This window comes from Anser cygnoides, chromosome 1 (assembly GCF_040182565.1).
Source record: "Anser cygnoides isolate HZ-2024a breed goose chromosome 1, Taihu_goose_T2T_genome, whole genome shotgun sequence".
NCBI lineage: Eukaryota > Metazoa > Chordata > Aves > Anseriformes > Anatidae > Anser > Anser cygnoides.
The window spans coordinates 10055489-10083123 of record NC_089873.1 but is presented as its reverse complement, the minus strand read 5'-3'; the positions used below and the strand labels follow the sequence as shown (position 1 = coordinate 10083123).

General features: G+C 36.2%; 1 protein-coding gene and 1 long non-coding RNA gene across 15 annotated transcripts in view; both read right to left on the bottom strand.

Moving 5' to 3' along the window:
- The window catches only part of PCLO (piccolo presynaptic cytomatrix protein), a 370143-nt gene that overhangs the window by 258874 nt on the left and 83634 nt on the right, over positions 1-27635 (bottom strand). The window lies entirely within an intron of this gene.
- Positions 1288-24866, bottom strand: LOC106035541 (uncharacterized). 2 transcript variants are annotated; one of them, XR_010826528.1, is made up of 3 exons: positions 24760-24866; positions 19725-19836; positions 1288-3295 (listed from the first exon to the last, which is right to left on the bottom strand). It is a non-coding gene; the product is annotated as an uncharacterized lncRNA (long non-coding RNA). The 2 variants fall into 2 exon arrangements; XR_007162850.2 differs by lacking the exon at positions 1288-3295 and adding an exon at positions 18126-19552.

Sequence of the window (27635 nt, the reverse complement as noted above, 5' to 3'; positions counted from 1 at the left end):
GACACAGCAAATAACTGGACTCTACCCCACACCATACATATTCACAAGGAAAGTGGCGAAAAGGACTGTAAGGATTTTGCTGTTGAAAAGTTCCACCAGCACTGAAGGTTGGGGAATTTGGAAGACGGTGGCCAAAGGAGAATTTCCAAATGATGTGGTGTAGCCTCACCTCAGCTAAAAAAAAAAAAAAAAAAAAAAAAAAAAGAAAAAAAAAGAAATAAGCAAACAAACAAACAAAAAAGTCTTGCAATTTGTAGAAACTAGATAATTTCCTAACAAAAAATGATAACTTGTATCAGTAAGAATATAAAAGAGAGAAGGAATAATTAAAACCACTGGAATCAACCCTTGACAAAGCAAACTAAAATTTACTAATCCAAGAAGTTATGTAACAGAATGTTATCACAAATGACAAGAATTTTGCAAGACAAAATATCCAAAACAGTCAAAAAAAAAAGAGAGACCTGAGACAGTAAGGCAGACAGAGTTCAAAGCAGTAGCACAGCAAAAGGAACACACACAGTTGCATACACTGTCAGAATGAAAATACGCCAAGTAAATGCCCAGAAGATACAATTTTTGTTTACAAATGAATAGACAAAAGAAAAAACAAAACAAAACAGTCTTCCTTGATCAGCGTTTTCATAAAAGTAATGCTTGATGTTGTGAAGAAAGTGAGGAGATGGAAGACAGAGCAGACAACAAAAGGATTTGAGCTGATAGATCAGACATTCGGGAGCTGCCACTGTTTCATAAATACCTGATAGTGGGTCTGTGTACGTTGGGAAATGATCAGAAAACTGCAGCACATAGCCTCAGGTGTTGACACTGGCATTTAAGGTTCTCAAATTAGAAAACGGCAACACCTCTTCGTAATCCCAGAAGAAATGGCATGGAGGCCCATTCAGCCTATCAGTTTGATCTGTAAGATCTCAGAAAGCACTCGCTGCAGCAAGATGAGAAAACGGAGGTGCCTGGACAAAAAGACTCACAACCTCTTAATATTTCATTTTGTAGAAAAGCCAGCAAGTACAAACAAGACTTCTTTAAAAATTAATCAAGCAACATTTGTGACCTGAAATGTACTTGCACGCTCTTGTGTGTTATATTTGTTTGATCTTCATTTTGTTTTGTACTTTTGTAGATTGACCTCACCAGACAGAAGCTGGGAGAGGGACTTTGAGGTTCCCACTGGCATGCGCAGCTGCTGAAACGAATCAAATACAGCCTCCTTCTTAGAGCCGAAGAACAAAGCCTGAAGAGCACTTAGATAAAAGCAGCTTCAACAGGAACTGCAGAGGGCTTTGGGCTTTCCTGGAAGCTGGGAAATAGCAATGGCAAGAGCCACCTACCACCTGATCCCTGCACTAGCAGTGTGATAGACTCAACACGACTGCAAGAAAGAGTCTTGTAAGGACCCTCTTAACTGGGGGTAATTAATTAAAAAAAAATAATAATAAAAATTATTGCAACTGCTCTACAGCCCCTTTAAAGCAGTTTAGCTGTTAGAGAGTAACATGTAACAAGCTAAATTTCCATTGTGTAACAAAAAGGTTTCAAGTTCCATGAGAAGCATGCATTTCTAAACCTCTTGGTTTTAGCCTGTCTCTAGAAAGGAATTAAGACTACATTTGTAGCAGCAATGTCCTAAGACTAATGGCTGTCTGGCCCAAGAGATTGAACTCTCCAGTCAATCCAATAATGGCTTCTGCTTATTTCATTATAACCTCTGCATTATAATGTACCTCTGAAGCTATTTTAGTATCTACCACATTTTTCAAACTGCTCTTACATAAGAAAAAATTTCAAATGTATGAAATGCAGACACCTACATTCCAGAAGGTGCCTGACCTTCCTGTCTCTAGAATAAACAATAACAATAAACAGATGTAGCTCCTACTGGTAGACAAGAATTGCAGTTACTGAACCAAAATTCACTCATTTGCAGTCAACTAAAACTATACTAAATCTAAAGCCAGGAATTTTCCAGTATTTGTGAGTCTTTCATTCTTTAACTTCTTTATTCTTATGAAAAAGTAGCTTATAATTGTAAAATCATGTTGCTATTTGAGGATGATGGAAGTAATTTCCCAATTAGGCTGTAATGGATTCATCTCACTTTACTGTTATAGCATCTGAATTTTATTTTATTTTTTTGTAATGTTACATGATATAGCATCAATTATTTCTTCCTTCATCTTCTCCCTTGGTGTCCAGTGGAGTCCTTGTACAGCTCACACATCATCTATCCATATGGTTGTGCACTTATGCTAGAAACGGTGGTGCAGTGGGTGATAAGAATTTAATTACTGTGAGCAACACATTCCAGTGTAACTATTAAATCAGAGGGGAAAAAAAAAAAAAGGGCAAAAGCTGTTATCACTCATCTCGGTCCTTTGGTAGCTGTATGACACCTCACCCGTATTCAAGTGAATTCCAAGACACTGTGCTTTCCTTTTCCATAAGAAAAAATAATTTTAATATTACTGTAAAATATGTTAAACTACTATATATTTTAACTCAGTAGATTATTTGAAAGGAAACTACTGATTCATATTATGCATTTTGACCCCTCTTCATTTTTTAATTTCAGCTTAAAGTTACTGGATTTTGATTTAATGTAACTTTGAATAGCATACTAATAATAAAATTTTAGTCATGAATCCTCCGTTGCACTGTATCTACTATTGTCAATGTAGACCAAATTCTGGCTTTATCTTTCCTATATACCCCAAATCTCATCCCACTACACTGTTTTTAATTCACTTTCATAAATTGTGTGTACAAAATGCAGACATCAAATTCAGTCCCATGTGGTGAAGAACCTAATTCAGTCTTCCAGGAGATAGGACTTCAGTGTGGCACTGACTTTATCCAGTAAAAATAAAATAAGTCTTGGAGTGGCTTTATCTGAGCAAACGTATCAGCACTAGCTACCTTTGACTCCCTTTATGGTCACTCTGAGAGGTCTGATTAATTTGACTGATTTTAGATGTCTACTTCAGGATGAGATAAATAGCACCCTTTCTAAAAAGGCTTACTTTCTTCCACCAAGCATGTAAATAATGACCAATTCCACTACAGACATTGGAGATTTCTAATCTTTAGCAAGATGAGTGTCTCAAAGTAGTGTTCTGTCTTCTGTCTTTGTATTACAGAAGACATTTAATAATAGTCATTATAAAGAGTATGATCATCACCAAACTGAACCACCATTTACTTAGTTTTACTTTTTTATTTTATTTTTTTGCTATACTTCTAAATCCTGGGAAGTCTTCTGACTCCATTCTATGTTCTGTAAAAAAGCGATAACAACATATTCATCACTGAAGTACAAATCATGATATATTTGGATAATTACCTTAGCTTTAAATTGTTGTGATTAACAATTTTAATAATAAAGACATTTTTTTCTAGGACTTGACAAAGATACTGAAGATTTTTTGGCTGTTTGCAGAATAGTTGGGAAATGAGAGGAAATGACAGCTCCCTGAGCTGAGAGCTAGCCAGAGGGCTTACTGGCAGCAGGATCCATCACCTGCTCTTCCCACCCACGTGGGGACTTTGGAGGGACAAGAGGCACAAGCTGAACATGCAGACTTCTGATATAAGGAAAATATTTCCACATATTGGAACAGGTTGCCCTGAAAATTTGTGAAACATCCAACCTTGGAGACATTTAGAACTCCACTGAACAAGATCCTGATCAAAGTGTGGGGTGAAGAGGGGGGCTAGAGTAGAGGACGTCCAGAGTTGCCTTTCAACCTAGACAGTTCTGTGCTATGTTGCTGTACTGATCAGTCATACTGTGGAATGACAACTTGACTATAAAAAGAAAGCTCAAAAACATCCCATACTACACTTCCTTAATGAAATAATTTGCCAGGTAAGTCTAAGTTCTGACTTATGTTGGCACATGAAAGTACATTAAATGTATCAAAACTCGTAATAACTTGACAATGGTTTATCTGCAAAATGGTAGAATTTTGGTACCATTACTGATTCACAATGGAAATGGAAAGCATAGCCAAACACTCTTCATCTGTCTTACTGAAGATGAAGAGTTTAATCCTTACTATTATTAGTAAGACTACCAAAACCAACCAACCAAACAAAAAACTTGACATGAGTCTAGTCTGCATAACATTTTCCCATACCTTAGCATATTTTAATAGCATTTTTGAAATTTAAATCTCACACTATTCCAAAGAGTATTTATTTAAAAAAAAAAAAAAAAAAGGATGACTTCTATTACTCACAGTTACTATTCTGCAGTTCCCTATAAATTCATTTTCAACAGTAAGAAATTTTTAATTATGTAACAAAGCACAGAGGCTTTAGAAGAAATAGCATCTGATGGACAGACTCTTAGTGCAGTCAATGAAATTTCCATGCACAGGGCTCCGACTACATTAAATGCACTCAAAAAAATAAGGCTCGTGCTGAGTTTCTATTTGATAATACAATTTTTTAAACCTCTATCTTCAGAAAAATACACTGTTTAGTCAAGAACTACACTGTTTTTCATATTTTACTTAGAACCACTAAAAGCGATCAGATTTTTAACATGAAAAATTAAAAGATCTGTAAGTGTATGCAGCATAGGAGTCTATACCAATTTATAGTAAAAGGGTGGGTGGTCTTCCTTCTAGTGCAATTCAACCTCGGTGGTTTAGCAGAAGAATTTTTTCTATATGGTAACTTTGGATAGTACAAGCTGGATGCCTTTAACGAGAACAAAATATAATGCACTGGTATACAGCTGCAAAAAATTAGCTCCTACAATTTCTGCTGTCCCCCAAATAAACAAACAAATAAACATGCTCTACTTGCATCTTTTGTATTTGTGACTTCTTTAAGGAATATGATTTATAACTGATTTCTGATTCTTTATTTACTCCCGTTGACATTTTTCTGTAGTTCTGCAGTAGTATTTTCATTATGTTTACTTACAGTAAAAGGTTTCCTGTTATTTTAAGCTTTCTTGTTTCTGTATGAAAGAGCTATTCAAACTGTTCAGACTGAAAAAATGACTATTCAGAAAGAGAAAGTGCTGTCAAATATACTTCGGAAATAAAAATAAAGGACATTGCTCTCTCTATATTTCTCTCAGCTTCCATAAAATCTACTGAACAACAAACAGTAAGCGCCAAGAATGTCTTCAGATTTGCATAGATGGAAAAAGAGTTCTGCTCTGAAAATTTTAAAACTCAAGGCCTTGATGCTCTAAAATACTTCTACTTATTCTTAATTTTTGGTACTGTGCCTGGTTCCAACAATACTCCGTAGTTTGAGGCACTACATGCCAAAATAATAGCCTTGTTTTGGAAAGACCACGGATACACTTTCATATGGATTGCATGATTCCTCTCTTTTATATATATTTATTTATTTACATATATATATATATTTCATAAAATAATAATATGAATCAGAAAAGCGAATCTCAGGAAATAGTCTATATTTTCTTATCTATTCTGGAATCATGTAACTCTTACTTTGTTGATGTAAGCTGGCACAGATCATTAAACTAGTAGAGCTCACAATCTTCACCCAACAACCTTTTTATGTATTAGATGTAAATTATTATGCTATTTTAATGCTATTTTTATTTCCATCAATCCAATTCAGAACAGACTGGGATTTTTTCAATCATCAAGTCAAAAAAATACACCTTTCCAATTTACTGTGAAAAATTACAGAGTCTATTTCAAAGTAGAATTCAAGTAATGAAATTTATTCTAAATACTCTTCATTAAGCTTGATCAAATAACGATTGCAACGTCCACCTGCAAATATTCAGTTTATTACAGTGATGTATTAGAAGCTGAAATAAATCATTAGTATTTTCTGAACCTCTTACTAGACGTCTTTAAAGATATCTATCATTGGCAATCTGTAGAACGCAGCATGAAAATAAAGATTACTAACAAGGAAAAAGTGCACCATCAGAGTACATTAAATGATGTTTTAGATACTAATGTAGCAACAGACAATAAAAATAAATAAATATAATTTCTCTGTGAGGATTCATCACTGAAAGTATGTGTATGTATATGCTGGCTATGTGGGTAATCCTGTAATAATCCTGTTGGCTCTGGTGGCATAGAGCTATTTGAGTGAAGACAGTATATAGATGTTCATGAAACCATGTCTCACTTTCTTAGCTCTTTTGCTGCAGATTTCTCATATTCATTTACATTTTTAAAATAAATACTTTACTATATGAAGTATCAGGCACTAACTTCAATAGGTTTCAAAATGTCTTTAACTTACAAAAATATTCTCACCATCTTCAATGGATAGTCAATTAAAAATGTAGTGGGCTGACCCAGTGAAGTGCTGAGGCTTCCTTTGATTCTTTGGAAAGGAAGGGAGTTATAATAATTATTTTGGAATTTGCCATTTTGCATGCAACAAAAAGGCATAAGAATTTTTATAACTGATAAAACAGAATCAATAAACTTAATAAATTATCTTTGGTGACTTTGGGATTTGATGCATTTGCCTATAATTTTTCCTTCCCCAAGGAATCAGCACATGATGATCTAAAATGTCATGAAAACTAAAAATGAAGATTTACTCAAAATTTCAATTCAGGTTCTCATGCTATTATTCTGAACAGTTCAACACTTAGATTTCTTAGGTAGAATACAACATCTAAAAACGTTTGGGATCAGTTTGTTGATTTAATTGAAAAAAAATATGCAAACAATTAAAATTTACACCTTGACGGAACTGCTTTGTGGATACACATATATATATTTTTCTGAAAATAAAAACAGCCAGTGGTCATGGCCTGATGCTGAGTGATGACAGGAAACTACATCTGCTATGCCTAAGATGATTAAAGTGAGAGTGCCTTAGCACCTGGACAAGAAAGAAAAAAACAAATAAAGAAACAACCATAAAAGCCTCTCTGGCTATATGTTCCCTCTCTATCTTTTTTTACTTGCCTTTGATCTTCCCACTATTGTCCCCTCCATGCGTCTTTCTTCACCTTTAGCACAGGTAACTGTGTTACCTACCTGCAATATTTTTCTCACTTATTGTGATCTTGCTCATATTTGACACTTAAATATCTGTTTTCCGGGCCCTTTTGCATTATTTTTTTTTCCTTCTCCTGAACCTTTAGCCTCCACTGATTCTCCTCACTTAAAAAAAATAAAAAATTGTGCATATAGATATTCATACAAATATATATGCATATACACACCACTAGTGCATGTGTGTGTGTTTATAGATGTACACATTTATTTATATATATATATAACATATATTTGTTTTCCTTGGCTTAGAAGTTTTTTATTTCATTTTCCTGGAGCCTTTTGTTTTCTCTGTCTCCCTAAACACCATCTGCCCAAGGAATTTGATTGAACATATGATCCCAGAGCCTGGGACTGCTCTTGTACCTTTACTGCTCTTTTACATCTCCCAGATTCAATAGAAATATTTTCATTTGCAATGACACTACTCAGATCACAACCCTAACAGAAGAAACACTGATATATTAATTCATCCTGTTTGAAGCTGCTCTACTTATGTATTCATGGGAGGACAGATGCATCTCTAGTGTAGAAAGGCAGGAGTTAGCTGTTCCAATGAATATTCAAGCATTTTATATAAAAGCAGAAAATTTTCAACAGGAGAAACAGAGGTTATATCCAACAAGTTAAGTAGCATAGGGAGGAATGAGCACTAGCTCTAATCTACCATCATAAATAATTTGTATTTTCCTGCTGTGTTTTTGGCAACAGCCAGGCATGTATCAGGACCGACCATGGCATGGATTATCCCCAACAGGCCTCACCATCTCTGGTTGCCTCCCTCCTACACCATCCTTACACAGTCCCAGAGAGCTCTGTCATTTCAAACATCTCTACATGTTCTTATTTTACATGATACCATAAGGTATGCAATGCATACCTTAACTTTTATGACAGAAAAACACTAACACAGTCTTCACGTTATATAAGGTACTTTGAAATGAGCTTCTGGAAGATGAGGTGGCTTGGTTTGAATCCAAACTTTGAATCAGGCAAAAGGACAGGAACACGCCGAATCAAAGTGTTTAGGGGTACAGCATAATGCAGCAGAGAAAAATTATTTTCAGGAAGTTTCATTAGGCTTCCACCTTATGGAAGTGTCAAGACAGTAGTAAAAGACACTAAGTAGTACTGTATAATTATTCTACTTTCTGAAAGTGGAAAACACCAGAAAATGATTGTCAAATGATCATATAGCTTTTTGTTTGTTTGCTTGTTTATTTTTTAATAAGTAGCCTCCAATTACCCCTTAGAAACATTTTGTTTTTCCTTCCTCCATTTAAAGCCAGCCAGCACTGGCTTAAAAAGAAAGCAAAAAACAGACTGTGTCAAACACACAGAAATCAAGTAACTGAGTTTTATAAAAGTGATTCAATGTTCCTTATTTTTAAATATTTAAATTTTATTTTAGAAAGAGGTCTACACGCAGTATGTTAATACATTATTTTTAAATCCCAAAAGCAAAAATTTTTATTTCAGCAAACCAAGAAAATTCAAGACCACAAAATAGAGAACTGCATGTATATTCAATAATTTGCTTCCACTATGTCATAAAGTGGGAAGTTAGAGAGTAGAAGGATATTTTCCTTAAGGCAATCACTTAGTGTTTTGACATTTCCAAAGCAGGACACTTAACAGCAAGTAATATCGCAGAAAATATTCTCACAGAATAATAATCAAAGCAGAGGGAAAATGAGGTGAAGTGTGAGGTTCCCAATGCCATGATTTGTTTAATTACATGTTTTATGAGGCCTTTTTTCCTGCTCTGTCAGGCTGTGTAATTTGTTCACTAGATTTTACATATCAAACTAAGTTGACATGTTAGTTTGGCCTCCACAGCTTTCCTCAGAGAATGTGTAACTTTGCTGTGTTCCTGTCAACTCTGAAATATAAACTGAGCAAGGAAGAATAGGAAGAAACCCATGAGGGGAAAGAAACATGAAGGAAAGATGGAAGGGGAAGGCAAGAAATTAGGGAGGTCCAGGAAGAAGGGGGAAGAGTTAAGTTAGATACAGGTAAAGAGACCAAGACCATTTGCAGAGGATGCCAGAAAATTTTCACCTAAGTCCCTGACTAATGAGCACTTATTGCTGTGCTTCAGATTTCATCCTGGAAGCTTACAAATGTTGGGGAATAGTAAGAATTTTGCACCATCAGATACTAATAGTTTAGTGCGTCATTCCACCCCAGCATCCACGCACCAAAGCTTCCTCTCTGATTGATCAGATGGATGGACATACACTCACAGTGAGGACAGATGGATGGACTTAACACTTATAGCAAGTACCTCTGGTACAATCAGCAGTTCATGCAGTAACACTTACAACATGGCACTGATGGCTAACACTTCATCTTCAGAGGACAGGATTAAAGCACAATGGAAGAAAGGTATGGTAAACTGCAAAGTGACTAGATAGGGCGAGAAGTTACAATTCACACCTAGCATGTACTACTGAAAGTAGGACATACAATGCTGTTCTTAGAAGCCATGTAAAAAGCCACCAAAGACAAAGAACATTGAAAAACCATGAGCAAAGCAAATATTCAAAGTGAGGACAACCCCACTTCCTATTGTGTCACAAGAATGTTGAATTTCATGGATGAAAGCTTCTTTCACATACAGATCTTGGACCATGAGGCAGCATCTGCAAATTTGCAGGGTACTCCATACGAATTTAACATTCTTTCATCTGTGAAATTATGAACAACGTGCAGTATGACTTCTAACAATATCCCTTATGAGATCCTTGAATAATTCAAGTAGGAAGCTTCCAAGAACCTAGTTTACCGAGATCTTAACTTTCCTGAACAATGAACTGTATGCTTGAGAATTTTGAACATAAATAGCACAGATCAGACTAGAGAAAAAGCTAAATGGGGACATATCCATATTCATTTGCAGAAGGAAGGAATGTGTAAGTACTCAAAGTCATGATTTTTTCCACTTTCATGGATATAGCCACAATTCTAATAAAATTTTCTTCATCTTATTTTTTAGGTTCATAGTTGTGTTTTGTCTGACCTGAACTGTTTTTACCTTCTGTTACTTCCTTGTTTCAGTTTGAACTCCTAAACTGAATATTTGTTCCTTTCAATCAGTTATTAATATAAATCCAAGTAGTATCAGAGATTCACCAAGTACCCATAATTTTATTTTTGCCACATCATAATGTGTGTCTGGCTGGGTACAGATGCCAATCTTAATCCTTTTCTATGTCTCTCCACACTGCATCTTAAATATACAAGTCAGGTCTACCATACATATTTGTCATTAAAATCAGAGTTCTCCAGCAAAAATATCCGTCTCTGACTGCAGAGTGACTGTCTGAAAGCCGGGCTCCTCCTTCCATGCATTATTTCATACCACATGCCTCGTTTAAAGATGTCCAACCTCATCATTTGCTTTCAGGCATTTTTGCTTCCAACAGAAATTTCTTATATCTTGTTTCTGGAAAACAGACATTTTATGGGTAGGTATCTGTTATAAACAGATTTTCATAATGGCCAAGTGCCCAGTACAGAATGGCAATGCCACGGATTTTGCTTTCTGGGGGATTTAATTCTCATTAACTTTTGCATGATCTTGGGCACATTTCCTGTAATCTAAGGCATTGCCTGAATTCGTAACCAATAAGTGCGCTGGTAATACATCTTTCTGAGCACAAAAAAAAAAAAAAAAGAGATTCTAATAAGGCGAAGGAGAGTTACATATATTGTGAAAAGCAAGATTAGTACTGCTTATTTGTTCACAGCAGCCTTGAAGATTAAGAGGAAAAACCAGCTACAGGCAGTACAGGGTACAGGTTGCTCAATTTACCTTAGCTCCCTGATAAGACAGGAAAAGCATGGGGGAAAAACAAACAAACAACAACAACTGAGCAAGATACATTCTGACAGGACACCAATTACCAGAAATAACTTAATAGCATCTAAACACAAATTCAATACTGTGTAGGGAGATTTTTTTTTTTTATTTTTTATTTTTTTTGTGGTGGTGTTTGGAAGGAATGCAAAGAGAAGGGAGAACACACAAGATGCATGTAAATATGATAAAAATGTTGATAAAATCTTAAGTAGATCACAACTGCATCTAACAAGCACATATACATGTATATATATATATATATTTAAACATGCTATGTGCCAGAATAAAAGCTACTATACATACAGAAAAGTTTATGCAGACACTTCTAGTATGGGAAAACAATTGTGAAGAATATATTGAAACAAGAAATCACATTAGCAGCATGATGCCAGTTGCTTAGAGATCTGCAGTTAGTTTCATTCTGTTAAGACAAACAAGGTTTTCATATCTACAAGAATGAGACTGATTGTGATGATAAACGTTTAAAGACTTCCTGCAAACTCCTCAATGTAAATATTACTGAAAAAACACATCATTGCATAATTTGTGTAATGTTACAAATTTGTGTAATGAGACAAATGTTCACAGGCACACAGTGAGGACCAGGTGCAACTCCTAAGACATTTGGGACAAGAACATAACCTAAACTACTGCATTTTCTTTTATATTTCATTGCTTATGACTCATTGCACATTTAACTCCTGCTGGCATAACAGTCTCTCTCTCACATTTTCCATTATAAATACTACCTCTTTAAGGGGTTCATGTATTCATTCAAGGATGAAGTATTTTCATGAAACATTCTTCATTTAAGAAAACTGATTCAGTAAGCAAAGGTCCTCTGAAGCCTATGCTAGCTCAAGGTAGAGCCTTAAATACTTTAGATCTTTCTCAGATACCCTTTTTATTTTACTTGTCAGCTTTGTTGTATCTTCTCCAAAGCCCAAATTCTTATTTTCTCTGTCTACATATGTTCTATGAGAAAACAATAAAGTATCGGCTTTCCTTTTTATCTATTGTTTGTCACCTTAACTAAAACAGTTGCAGACTACTACCAACCACTAGAGCTTATAATTGGGAAGGTAAAACAAAACAATCAACAGCCTGAACTCAGGAGGTGCTAACATTTACCATTCATTACAAAACGAAATTGTATATATTAATATCTTCTTTTTATTACAGGTTGGCCTTTTTATCAAAATGTCTTCAGTGTCTATTGAAGAAAAGGAAAGTTTAGTAGGAAAAAGCCTTTACATAAATATTGGCATTGCAGTCTGCAAATATCACGTGGAAATTTAACAGGTAGATAAAAGCCTTTGCTTCCCAGAAAAGGAAAGAAAAAAAAAGTTCAAAAATCTTCTTGATTTCAAGATTAAAGGTCAAAAATAATTACTTGAGATTATCTACAAATGGATAATCTAGAGATGGATTCATCTGAAATTCTACAAGGAGACAATTTGCAGAGAAGTAGTTATATATTAATCTATCCCTCCAGACATGAATCCTTTAATTTATTAATTAATTTCCATGAAAGAGAAAAATAACATAGGGGCAGAAGGGTTTATTGTTGTTGCTTTTGGTTTTGTTTGACAACAGCACTGGGGTAACGTGCTGTGCTAGTAAAACGAGTAAATGTTCCTTGTAATGAACATGGTATGTGATTCAGGATGGTACATGAATGGATTACTAAATCCATCTCACTAAAATTAAAAAGTAACACATCAGCTGAAAATATTTTAAAAAAAAACATAATGGCATTATTTTTAGCTCATACCTCCGTCATGAATAAATATGAATAAAAATTACTGGGGAAAAATAATAATAATGATAATAATAATAATAAACTATCCCATCGGCACCTGTGTTTTGAGTAACACCACAAAAGAAAGATACTTTTGAGAACACTGTCACAATAATGTTCTGTGTGAATTTCAGAAGTACAGAGACGTCAGCTAAATCTTCGTTTAACTGTAGGGAAATAATTTGAATTTCTGTATCTAAAGCATCTTCCTGTAGTTTTATTTATTTATTTTTATATTTAGGGGAAACAATAAATTGACATTATTAAGACCTAAAATAGATAAGTAAGGGCATAGATCCATTAACTGAATTATTTAAAATTCAACCAGACAAAGGTACATATTGATTATATAAGGTAGACAATACTTCTGCTATATGCTACTAGCACAAAATATATTTTCCCCCACTTGGAATGTGATACTGAATAAACCCAGTGCTATGCAAAAATAAAAGGTCAGTGTCTGCCAAACCATATACTTTTTAAAAAGCTGAACTAGCACTTTGCTTCATTTTTTTTTCCTGAGAATGCTTATCTTTAGCATATTAATTATGCTCTGAAATCTGAAAATTTAAGCTCCATGGCTCTTAAGTACTTAAAATAAACTATATTTCTGTAGATTTAAATTCAGTATTCTTAGATGGTCATTATAAATCAATGACACAAAAGTACCAATATCATATATTTTCTTCTCTTGTCTTCCAGACAATTAATGCATTGGAGACATATTTCTGTTCTTGACAGGGACAAGTATTAGTATAGTCTTGAATAAGTTACTGCTAATATTGTGCCAAACAATAAAATTTTATCAAGTTTAGCAAAATTGGGTAGGTTAGGGAATGCATCCTTCATGTCAGTGTTCACAGATAATCATTCTTGGTAATTGAAAGGGATAAATCTGTTCAACCACAGCTACACTGAGAATTTTACTTATGTCCCCAAAAAGAATCTCCAGGATCAAAGAATTAACACATAATTATTGTTGATGTTATCCATTAGGATTCTTAGGCAGAATTAATGTGTTAATATTGTAGTTAACACAATGGACTCCAGTTCTGATACACACTATCAGGTTATATAAACAATGCCCACCTTTAAATAATCACCATGCTGATATTTTAGCTGTGTACTTTGATTCTGCAAGATGGCTTATGCTGCAATAATGAGTCCTGTGGGGGCTGCCTCTCCTGCTTAGCAGTTTTCCCAGTTTCTCCCTTTTGTGAACACAAGATTTGAGGCAAATCATATCACTTTGTTTGTAAAACAGACATTTTTAGTATTTTTACTAAAGCAAGGACTGATTTTTAAGACATTCAGACAAAAACAGCATGTGTGTGTGTGTGTGTTCATGAAGATTCAAATATACTATTCATATGCACGAACACACAATCTCTTTAATGAAATCCTGGACCAAAGATAATCCCACATATCAGTTATAACAATACAGTTGATGCACAACCCAACAGAAGTACAGCATCAGCTTGTATGTGTAATTTAACAAAACATTTGCATATTTTATCTCTAAGTTGTTTTATTTTCAGTTAGAATCTATAGTCTTCATTCTGAATCTTTTAGATCTGGTTTGTTGTGTATTTATAAGAGTTATTTGTAAGAGAAATATTCAGTGTTTCCCTGAGTTAAACTCCCTTTCTGTCTGGTCTTTTGTATGGAAATGTATGCAGATAGGTACCTATACATAACAAATATAAAATAAACTAAAACAATAACAAAAAGATAAACAAAGTCTATGTACTGTAGGGCTTGCAGTAATACAGACATGCTTCATTGAGAAGCCGTAAAAATATATTGTCCATCTTTATGCCTTATCCCTATAGGATTTTTATTAGTTTTCAAGCTTATGTTTCATAAACAAAGAAACGAATTTGCAAAAGAACAAGAGCACCATTCCATTTTGTGTACTGCTTTATTCCCTACAGCTTTTTGTAACACTATTTCTTTTCGGAAACTAACAGAAGAGCCAATAATTAAAGAAGACTTACGGAATAAGCAAAGGTTGGTTTCAACTTCCCTCTAGCTGCAGGTATCAAAAAAAGCTCTTTTTTTTTTTTTTATTCTAACAACATATTCAATACAGTGAAGTCAATGAGAAGACTTTCTGGGGAAAAAAAAAAAGTAATTCTTTCTTATCAACACTGAAAAATTAGAAAGTTTGGGATTTCTTTTTTAAAAACTTGCAAAATGTAAATTGACTTGGGTGGGATGTATCTTGAGAAGTTTTTCACCTGCTGGTGAAGCACTGCAGTAACCATTCTTCCCTTATCTCTGCTGACAAGCAGAATCATAATTACTATTAGAAGCTAACCAGTATGAGAAAACAGAATGTTAATTCATCACTGTAACATTTATGCTTAACTAATACAGAAATGTACTGTCCTTTACTCAATACAAATGCTGGCTATCTACATTAATCTACAATTCAAGAAAAAGCCATCTCTGTAAGAGGCAGCATTTCAAAACATCATTTATGTCATTTGAGCAATCTTATTAAAAAAAAAAAGGAAAGAAAAAAGATTTTTAAAGGAAGAATTCAAAAGTGTCTGCGATTAAATTAATTTAATGTATGCTAAACATCTCATTATCTCATGAACCTTGCTAATATTTCCTTATCCCTTGGTAAATTTATTTCACTCAATGGATGAGCACGGTATAAACTTAAATTTTAAGACGACTCCTAAGACTTTGCAAATATATACAAATGCATAAAATGAAATTGGATTTTAATTTAGGTATCAGGTGTACATCCTTTTCTACAAAAGAAGTAGGCATGCTCATCCTAGCTTGCTATATAGCACGCAACATTGACCACTTCCAAAATGTAAACTAGAACTGTTAAAAAAATTCTGTCACCAGGGAGTTTGTTTTCAAGAAGATTCTATCAGACATGTTAAGATTTAAGTTTTCTGATAAGCAATTATTGCTTATTATCTATCTTCATCATACCTTCTTACTGCTAACACAATGGGGACTTGTGGGTTATGACAGCAACTGGAGAGACTGAAGCGCGTGTGTGTTGTGTGGGTTTACATATGTTGGTTTGTGACCACTAGCAAATATTAAGCAGGACTAGCTGGTGACCTAAGTGGCCTGGGAGCCAAATTCTAAAGCAGACACGATTCTGGGCCAGATGATGGAGAGACCACGGGTTCTATAAGATGGGTTTGGAAGAACCAGGAGCTCCAATACACATCCTGGGGAGACCGTAAAAGTTGGGTGTCAATTGAGGGACACACATCTCTGTAAGGCAACTGGAGATAAGGCAATGTACAGGCCAGATAGTGAGTCGACAAAGTGCCTAATGCCAAACACATGCTGAGCGTTCCTGCTGGCTGGATCTCATGAGAGGGCGCTGCAGCAGCCTCACTTCTATTGGATTACTGGATTTGGCAACCCCAAACACCAAAGGCTTCCTTCTATCTCATATTTCTGAGGCACAGTAACCAGAATGCAGTACAAGTTTACAGGCCAAAATACTTAGTCAATTTATATAATAAAGCTACAACAGACTTTATATTTTCTGTTATATTCCTTAGCAACTCAGCAGTACATTTGTATAGCAGGCCAAAATTTTCATTCAACTTTCCATTATCACATGGAATCAGAATCAAAAAGGAAAAGACCCTTACAACCCTTAAGTCCAACCATCACCAACACTACCAAGTCCATCACTAAACCACGTCACTAAGCACCACATCCATGTGTCTCTTAAATATCTCCAGGGATGGTGACTCCACCACCTCCCCTGGACAGCCTTTTCTAATGCCTAACTACCCCTTCCATGAAGAAATTTTTTCTGACATCCAATCTAAACCTCCCCTGTCACAACTTGAGGTCATTTCCTTGTGTCCTATCACTTGTCACCCGATAAAAGAGACCATCCCCCACCTCACTACAACCTCCTTTCAGGTAGTTGTAGAGAGCAATCAGGTCTCCTCTTATCCTACTTTTCTCCAGACTGATCGACCCCAGTTCCTTCAGTTGCTTCTCATAACTCTTGTTTTCTAGTCCCTTCATCCGCTTTATTGATCTCTGCATGCACTTGAGCAACTCAACATCCTTCTCGTAGTGAGGGGCCCAAAACAGAACACAGTTCTTATTCTGATTTTGGATGCACAGAAAATATTAACATACACACAGAGATAGACAAGCAAAAATCAATCAAAAAGGAAGCAAAAGCAATATCACAAAATTCAAGTATGAAAAGTGCTAATATATACTATAATACATATTTTATCCAGTATGATTAGTGATGCCTACATATAAATCCTGTAATCTAGTTCACCCTATACCTACTGTGTTCCTTTCACTGACAATTTCAGAAATCTCTTCCACCTTTCTTAATACCAATATATTTTGCAAACTGAGAAAGTTATAATCTTAAAATACAGAAACTGTTAATAGAAAATATTATACAGAAGCATAAAATAGAAAAAAAAACATTTCAAAAAACAAACTTTTGCCTACAGGAAAGCTGGGGAAGGACTCTTCATCAGGGAATGTAGTGATAGGACAAGGGGGAATGGCTTTAAACTAAATGAGGGTAGGTTTAGATTAGACATAAGGAAGAAATTCTTTACTTAGAGGTTGGTGAGGCACTGGAACAGGTTGCCCAGAGAAGCTGTGGATGCCCCATCCCTGAAAGTGTTCAAGGCCAGTTTGGATGGAGTTTCGAGCAAGCTGGTCTAGTGGGAGGTGTCCCTGTCCATGGGAGGGGGGTGGAATTAGATGGTCTTTAAGGTGCTTTCCAACCCAAACCATTCTATGATTCTATGAAAAGGGAAAAAATCATAGTTTTTTTTTTTTCTTCATTACTAATTTTATTTTTAGTGTTGACAAATGAATATACAAAAAATCCCTTTGTATAGGGGCTTCTATACCTCACTAGATTTCAAATCTGGGAAATAATATTTTACAGTTTGAGAAGAATCTTAAAATTTATGACAAAAGTAAAAAAAATGTATTTGACTTAGTTACAAATTATTTAAGTATCTGATATTGATGAGATCTTATCTGAATCCAAACCATCTTCAAAACATTTAGACATAGAAACATCGCTTGCATAGGTTGTTCAATCACACGTTTTATGAAAGGTCAACACTATCACATAGCAAGTTATATAAAATGTGACTTGCGTTCAGAATCAGCAAGCTAAAAAAACAAGCCATTTATCTTTGAAATTGCATTAAAAAAAAATCTGTAGCGGGTGAAACTGAGCTACAGTTGTATCTCACGTGTGACAGAGCCCTCAAATGATTCACTGATGTTGGAAGCATATAAAAGCCATTGTGTGGCTTTCATTTAAATAACATTCCACTACACCTTAGCTCAGGGCATGAAATATTCTCATCTAGAATAAGAAATATCTAGAAATAATCTAGGAATAATGTGCAACAACTTTTACTTGATCTAGATACTGTACTGGTTACAACACAGTACAGGTTATAGCACAGTTATTGAGATACAGCACACTGAAATCAATGCTACAAGCCAAATTTTAAATCTCAGTAAATCAATGGTAACCTTCACTATGAAATCTTCAGTTCTGGAACAGTGGTGCGGACCTACTGATCTCTTGTGGGTGGCAACTGAGACTCAACAACTCAACAAGTTTGGGTTCATCCTGGTTTTGAACCCAAATCCCTGTCTCAAAATATGCCGATTAAATAAATAATATAATGTAATTTCTTCTTCCTGTAGTTTAGCCAACTGGAAGTTTACAAATACTGAATCCATTAGTATTGTGGATATTTCCTGGCAAATTCTTATACATTGAATAACAACAACAACAGCAACAAAAAGCTATTTGTATTTTTTTCTACACAATAGTACTTATACTTTGTTATTTTGGGGGACAAGCTAGTCACAACAACAATTATTTTGGTTTTGCCTTCAAATTTGTATATTTGCATATTGCATTGCAAATATGACATTCTGAAAGAAATTACTATGCGCTGTTTGTATTGCTCTTTAGTTTCATATCTAAGGTAATTAGAAACAAGATTTGGCTTTGGCTTTTTATATCATCAGAACTCTGGCAAAGTGGAATTTTATCAACTTTTTCTTGTGCAGCATAAGAAATACGATCAGCTAGGTGAGGTTGTTCACAGAAAGTCATGAAGAAGTATTTGAAAACTTCATTTGACAGTAGAAACAATACTCAAGACTACAAGTGACTGACAACAGCACTTACCTTTCTCCTCAGTACTACTTTTAAAAGCATCTGCCAATGGCACACATTAAGGAAAATCTATATTAAATGGTGCAGTGATGTCCAACTCTGAGTATATATATTTATGTATATATGCACTGTAAGATGGCTGTGCATGCAACCCATAATAATTGGTTTCAAAACTGTAATCCCTAAAACATACATTAATGATACTGTTCTAGATTTTAATTTTCAGGTTCCATTTTTCCACCGTCTATTTCTCAAATCCAAAAGGCCATAATTTAAGGAGGAGGGAAGACATCAAGCACATCAGATCATTCTTGCAACACAGTGATGGCTCCACAGACAAATGACTTCAATCTACATTAAAAAAAGTCTGTTCTCAAAAAGTGTATTCTCAAAATGTGAAGCCTAAAAAATGGAGAAGGAGCAAATTGGGCCAGTTCTTTATTACCTGCTAAATGCAAGAGCATATAGCTCTAATAAATCCTCTCTTCACACTTCTGTCATAAGAGTCAGGAAAAAAAAAAGTAAACAAAGAAACAAAACTTCTGTTAAGTACAACCGAACAATGTAAAGGATTCAAGAAAGAAGTGAAATTCTTCCCAGTTTCCTCCTGTAGTGTACCTTTACCAGTAAAGAAGTCACTTCTGAGGCTGCACTCATTTGCATCATTTTGTGTGAAAATAACATAAAATGTAATTATTATCTGTAAAAATTGTAGCATCTTTCAAATCTTTGTTTTACACCCCAGCTATTATTATTATGGCTTACCTTAGTTGCCTTACTGTAAGCCCATTTCAACCCAATGGAGATCAACCTACTCACCCTTGAACCAGCCTGGTAAGCGTTCAGCAAACCCAATATTCAGCTCTGTCCCAAGAGGGAAAGCTCTTTTTCCTTTCAAACAGACCAAGACTGAGGTATCTGAAGAATAAAACTAAGGGGAAAAACAGGTTGTGGGGGTAGGGAAATTCTAGAATTTCTAACCTTTATTCTTTCACAGCAAGTCATATAAAAACATTTAAGAGCATTCAGCTTTTCTTCTGAAACTCAGAAGAGTAAGAAATTAGTTTCTATAGAGGAGTTAACAGCAAAATTAGAATGCAGCTCAAATTTTAAAAGGCTGACATGAAAATTGCTTAGCTAACTAAAGGCTAATTCTAGTAATCTGGGTCACCATAGTCAAAAAGTGACCACATTGCAAAATCCATTGTGAAATGGTGCGAAGCTGAGTGGTTTGGGCTTAGGTTTTAGATACAGTTTAGAGTTATTTAGTGAATCTCATACTCATGAGTTAAAGGCTCATCCTGTGAGATCTATTTTCTGAGCTTCCAGTGAAATCGATCTGATCCTGCACACAGTCAGCTTATATGGGGATAGGATGCCTGAGAATTTCACATTAGAACTGGAGGGAAAATAATAAGCATGAAATCTCTGAAGCAAAATTGCAGAATTTTCCATAACTCAAATTAAAGTTAAAAATATCCCTTTCTTAGGAGACTAATTATAGCAAAAGATCTTTTCCAAACAAGTTCACACAGAAAGCCATAAAGACACTACAAGGCATTCTTTGCTAGATTAACCTTCTGTCTCTCAGCAATCGTGTTTCTGTGGAATCCATTTCACTACATTAATCTCCTTGGTTGTGCTCTTTAAAGTGCTCACAGGATCACCAATCTCATTGCCAGGCTACTATAATTGAGTAATTCATATCAGCACTGCAACATCTGCCAGTCCTGTATTCCTGCCTACTGCTAATGTAAGAGTTTAAAGGTCAGCAGCACAACCTGAACAACAGACTTGCGGCCTTAAAAGAAAGCACAAATCCACCAGAAGAAAAGAAAATTCAAGTCTCCATGTTATATCACATGCAGGAACCTTCCTGTATGTGCTTCTAGAAATTAGTCAGTTTTATGCTGAGTTGCTCAACTTCAACTGTTCATCCCTGAGGAAGATCAAATTTGACCTAATTTACCATCTTCTATCAGGCACTACCTCTGCTCTGTGTGTAAATGCAAGCAGAACAGGTCCCACTACTTTAAATCGGGCATTCCAGGCATAAGTTATCATGACAGCATATTTTACCCAGAAGCGTAATTACAGAATCTCAAAGATGCTAACTAAGAGGAAAAAAGCTGCATAGCTAAACAGATGTTTGTGCATCTTGCTAAAAAAAATTCCTCATGCTTGCAGAATCAAACAGGAGGGAGAGAAAGACAAATCAAAGGAAAGCAGGTCATGTCCATACAAATATGGGCATCCTCTGCATCACAAGACTTTATAGTGCTGTGCTGCTCAGACAGCACCCTGAGCTAAGTAAAAACCTGCTGAATATCACAGAGACTTTTGTTCCCAGTGAATAGTGCCCTAAAATATTGCTGGATCTCTGTCATGAAAGGTTCCAGTGCCTGGCAGGAACGCTAACCTCATTTGTCCACGCATTCAGTAGAAAAGATAATGCTACAGTGTTCTTGTCTCCGGCACTAAGGTCTGCAGGAGTTTATAAAGCATCTGTCAGGACAGGATACAGTGTCATTCTTACTGTCACCTAACCAAACTTGCTTCATGGCCAGACTAAACCACAGGTGTAAAACTAAAATAAAACCACAGATATAGCGACAGCACGCCCGACAATTACTGATTTACACTACCGTAGCCATTATTCACATAAGATGGTGAATATGTATCCTACGACTCTGAAGGAGCTAAGTGAAAATCCTGAGCTAAATTCATGTCATAGAGAGGTGGCGATCTTGATTCAAGGAAAACGTTCATTAAAACACTCAGAAGCACTTAGGCACCTGATGCTGCTACCATGACCTACACTTTACCCACAGGTCTGAGCCACTTACTCTGTTACCCTGTGATGCTGTCTGGTGGAGAAAGGAGTTTGAAAAATGCCTCTAGGAAGGGCCGACAGACACTCCTAGATCTGCATAAAGCAATTTATTTTCTTGCTCTCCTTATTCTTCATCTTGAAGTGAGGAACTATTGACTTTCCCCAAATCAGCTTTTTTTTTTTTTCCCCCCCCTCGGAGGCAATACATATTATTAGCTTCATTTTGACAGCTAGGAAGTTAGTCTTCCCACCTCCTCGTAAAAGGAAAGGTATCAGTGACTCTACAGGGTGACACAGAGAAGGAGCTTATTTTGGATCCTCTGACTCTTCCTACACTAGATACCCAGAATCAAGTAGTCTTAAATAGATTGGTGCTTCAAAAACTCAAGAGGCATATAATTTACATGATGGTGCAGGGGTATGTGAGAGAGTATATATCTGAAAAACACTACCCTGAATCTTGTAATGCCCATGATGCATTTAAACAGGGCGTGTGACTTTGGTCACAGAACCCATCAATGTCCTGCACTGTCAAGCTAGATAACAAGTACTGAATGTCCTCTTCATCTTTCAACACAAATATAATCCCATTGTTTTTTTCCTCACAGTTCCTTATTTCCTCTTGGATGAGGCTCAACCAGAATTTTTTTTTTTTCTTTTTACAAAATTTCAGTTTCAGCAAGACTTTTTTTCTAAGTCTGTGATAAGGACATGCATATACACACACACAAGACATACAGCAGTAGTAAGAGAATAAAGGACTGTGGGTGTCCCTGATGCAGTCCTTGAAATCTGCACATTACAACATCTGGAAAGCCTTAAGTACGGAAGGAAGAGAGCTGCAGAATGTACATCTATTTATGTCATTAGGGTTTAAGAGTGTGTAAACACCATATCATAAAATGTTGTAATATACAGCTGACAGCTCATGTAAAGACTGTGGCTATCTAACGTTTCCTCCCAATTAAAGTTTGGCTGCATGCACAAATCAATGTAATGCTTTTAATGTACCAATGTTTCAACACTTCAGAAAGAAATGAGAAACGCTAAAGAAAACTGTAAGTCTAAGAAGTCTAACTACAGTTGACTTAATGGCTTCCTTTTCCTTAACATCTAAATAAAGCAGAACATTTACACCTAAAAAGTCGCTGTTTTCATCAATAATGCCAGTGCTTATAAATATTCCCTGTCTTCATTTTTCCAGGTGAATGTGAGCTCATTTCATTGTTTGCAGATTGAAGTTTGACAGACCATTCTCAGTCAATAATTCTGCTCTTCATACAGACTCTATTTGGCAACAGTACCGTTCTGCTGCCAGCAAAACACTTAAAACCAAGCCACAGTATCTATGAAACAACAAAACACTTCTTACACTATGAATATACTTACTTCCATCTCTTGCCAAATGGCAAGACTTTCTAGATAGCTACAACAGCAAGGTCTGTGGCTAAGGTCATATCTGTGTTATGAAAACAAAGAAACACCAGCTGACTTATAAAGCAATTTTCAAACTGGTATCTGAATGACCTTTATGCGAATTATGCCTGGAACTGGGATCAGTCAGATATTTCACCATACTATTTGCAGATTTGCAGTAATACTGCTGCATTGCACCTTGCTGTGCTGGCTCATTCTGGGGTTTCAGTGCATTGCCCCTTACTGGGCTGTAATCATGCCCTGAAGTGCCCACTGATGCTGGGTGACACTACAGGACTACACTGCTTGCCTCACTTGTCAAGGTGACAGTCTGATCTGGTAAACTGGCTTAGTCACAACCTTGTGACAACTAGAAAACATATCCTCATTCAGACTCCTGCTTAAAAAGAGACCTTTTTAGTTTAGAAAATTTCCCATAGCCAAGGCAATTAACTTAAACTGCTCTGAAGATTTTACTATGTTAGAGACTTACAGTGTTATTCTAACATTGTCATGGGGATTCTGTAAGCATTTCACAGTTCCTATAAGACCTATGTTGAGTATTTTTCCATCTTTTAGTGAACTGACTATTTATGGCTTCCTCTTACGAGTATTTTGTTTCCATTGCTGCACATCATAGACACTGCAACAACAACAACAAGAGCATTCTTGTTTTTAACATCATTACAATTTTAAGATTTTAGGTATCCCTTCTGATGTGCATCAACAAACTTCTCTCAGTGTCCTGGTTTCAGTCAGGACAGAGTTAATTTTCCTCCTAGTAGCTGGTAGGGTGCTATGTTTTGGATTAGGATGAGAAGAGCGCTGATAACATGCTGATGTTTTAATTGTTGCAGAGCTGTGCTTACACCAAGCCAAGGACTTTTCGGCTTCTCGCTCTGTCCTGCCAGCGAGCAGGCTGGGGGTGCAGCAGGAGCTGGGAGGGGACAGACCCAGGACAGCTGACCCAAACTGGCCAAAGGGGTATTCCATACCATCTGACGTCATGCTAAACAATATGTAGGGGTGGCTGGCCGGGGTGGGGGGGCCAGCTGCTCGGGGATAGGCTGGGCATCGGTCAGCGGGTGGTGAGCAATTGCATTGTGCATCACTTGTTTCGCACACATTATTATTATTAATACTATTATCATTATTATTATTATTTTCTTGTCTTAATAAACTGTCTTTATCTCAACTCACAGGCTTCACTTTCCCGTTTCTCTCCCCCATCCCAGAGAGGGAGGGGGGAGGGTGAGCGAACGGCTGTGTGGTGTTTAGCTGCCAGCCGGGTTAAACCACAACACTCAGTCATCTAGCAATCACAGCTTTTCCTTATTCCAGAGAGGCATATGAGAATAGGAGGACCAAGAACTACATAATCTCAGCCTCCAGCAATACAGACTGGTTTCACTGGCTTCCACAGCACAATCCCTAGTCCACAGCATCAACTGTGGGTAATCTATCTCACCAAAAAGGCAGCGACACAACAGGGTGGGGAGAAATTAAAACTGTAACTCAACTTGTGCTTCCCTCCCTGTACCTCTCTGTTGGTGCTTAGACTGTCTTGGTATTTTAACCAGTTGCCTGAAAGTTCCCTCTGGTTACCTTCAGTCATGTGAAATGTTCAGAGAGCTTGTCCTTCGGCAGTAGATGGTTCTGTTCCACCTGAAGTGCCAGGGTGATTGAGGCTTAGGTGGATAACTATTTTCCTCCCAGAGGAGTAAACAGTGGTAGCCATAGTGGTATTCTGCACATCAAAGGGATCACAGCATTTAGCAAAGGATTCAGAAACTGGTTCTAGAACCTCCTGAGCCTACTGTCTCACAAATCCAGCAGAATATCCCAGACACAGACACACAAGAGGAGGAAAAACCTCTGGTTTCTCAAGGCATTTCAGATTGACTTTATTAGTGATTTCCTGGGCTTCTCTCAGATTGCCCCATGACTGTTTATCATATTACTGTGTCTTGCCCTTTACTGAAAGTCATCAGCAAAGAACATAGTATTATATTCAAAACCTCATAATGAGCAAGAGAACACACCATAAAGAGGGAAAGATAAAAGATTTACTGATAATTAGTGATAATTTACTGATAATTAATGTTTTAATAGTCTAGTAGTCCAAAACATTTATTGATAACTAATTAATACATCAAAACTCATTAATAATAGTTCTACCAAATTTTGCTAGGATTTAACATTTTTATTTTACATTGCACTCACTCTTCCCATGTTCCTTCTTCTCTTATTCCTAGGGCTGGCAGTTACTATCTTCCTCCACTAGGAAAAGGGGGAACTACAACAAGGTGAAAGAAGAAATTACAACAAGTTGTGAGCAACCTGAGAACCTTGCTGGGAGTACGATGTTCATAGAGGTGGGAGTTTCTTTCTTGTCTATCCTGTGCTATACTTGGAACTATATTTATGTTTTCTTAGCATATGCCATCTCCTTCTCACTGTTTCCCTGCTAAATTCAGTGAGCTGCCTGCCTCAGCCCCAGCTGGCACCACTGAGTGCTGCTCCAAAGGCAGTAACTCCCCAGCTCTGCCAGACCTTTACTGTTGGTGGGGTTCACAGCTTCAGCACAGACACAGTGACACTGCAGTCGCTTGGCCGCTTGGGGATTGCTGAAACAAGCTGAAACTGTGCCAAGACAAACTCAGACCCATCCTGACACCACACTCTGTCAGGTCAGTTCAAAGCATCTGGCCTTTTACCAGTAACAGAAAAAATCATGTTTTCTGAGCTATGGTAGCAAATATTCTGACATTTTCCCCTTCCTTTACCTTCTCCTTTTTCTACGTAGCAGATAATCTCTGTTTAATAACTGTAGTTGCTTACCAGTTCTGGATGCAAGATCTATCTATGCTGTGTTTGCTTCCCCTCATGATTTGTAAATGACAGAAATTTGAAGAAGACAGGAGGGAAGCTTTGTCTACATTAAGGAAACAAATAATGTATTTTTGCAGAAATGACAAAATGCTCTATCAGATGTTCCTTTCTTCCTGCTACTGGGCAGATGTGGCAGAAAATGTGGGCAGACAGTCTTAATTATAGCCATGCTGAAAAATTATTTCCTTAGTTCGTATTTTGAGCTTGACAAAAAAATTGCAAGAGGAACTTGATCATCTATGTTGTATTTAAAGTCCGGTTTTGTATCTTTGTAACAATCTTCTCCAAACTAAATCTTTTAATTTCAAAATTTACCTAATATAATATTGTCTTTCTTTGGTTGAAATCACTGATGAAAGAGTGTAGAATATCTATACCATATGTTTCTGAAAATGCATTAAACTGATTTCTGTCTTTATAGAGACTTACACCTTTAAGAGGGTTATAAAAAGTCTTACCAAGACCTTTCTACAATGTGGCAAATACCAGGTAATGCAAATAGTATTATATTAATAGCATACAAAATTAATCACTAAAGTCTGGCACCACCATTCCTTTGTCACCCACATTCTTTTAAAGGACAATTCTTGTAGCACTCTCTAATTTTCATTTTATCCTAATTCTGTAAGGGTAGGAACATAGATTTCTCTGTAGATATCTACAACTACTATCTAGTCTCATAAAAATGGTTGTATTAAGTGAAAAATAATGTTGAAATGGTCCACTGCTTTATTAGTGTTAATTAGAAAAAAAATCGGTTGTGTTGCTTTTAAAATGACAAAGATAACTGGTTTAGAATTTTGCTAATTTTTGGAAAACTAACTGGAACTTATAAAGTGAGTTTCCTCCAGCGGGCCTTGATATTTTAACACTAGAAATTGCAGAGGACCTCAGGTAAACATTAATATTGTTTGATTTCTATTTGATCATATCCGTATGATTCTATCTAGAGTTCCTAGAACAATTAAGTAGCAAGATAGCTACTTTGTTTTTAACAGAAAAGCTTCCCATAGACATATTTCCACTTAACATGACAGAAAGAAATAACTGACTACGCTCATATCTTAAAAATATTAACTGCACTTTGAAGAAAGTCTAGCAAACAGCAAAGCAGCACTGAAGGATCAACAAAACTCCAGTCTTCCTAAATGAGACATTTGTCAGCTGTTGCCACTTTTCTCTGCTTAATTTAGCAAGAATTGTTATTTCAGGATGTGATGATTGCTGTAAAGTGGTTTATTATTTAAATCATTGTGGAGTTTGAATAAAATGCTCAAGATCTGGAGACCATATATTCTCTGGACACATACATAGTTTCAGATGTTTGTGAATCACAAATAAGCAACAGAGACTGACACTAACTTGTGAACAGGTTGCAAATGCCAGAGTGAGCTTCTTTGAGATGCTCAAAACCCCAATGAAGACCCTAGTTCTCAAATTTCTGTAACATTCCTTGCAATTTCCCAGTAAAAATCCCATCAAGGTTTTAATTTGCTGCCTAAAGCTGTGGCTTCAGAATATGGGTGGGGAAGAGAACTCTGCCACCCCTCTGAAATACAACCACAGCAGCTGGACCTTGCTGCCAGCAG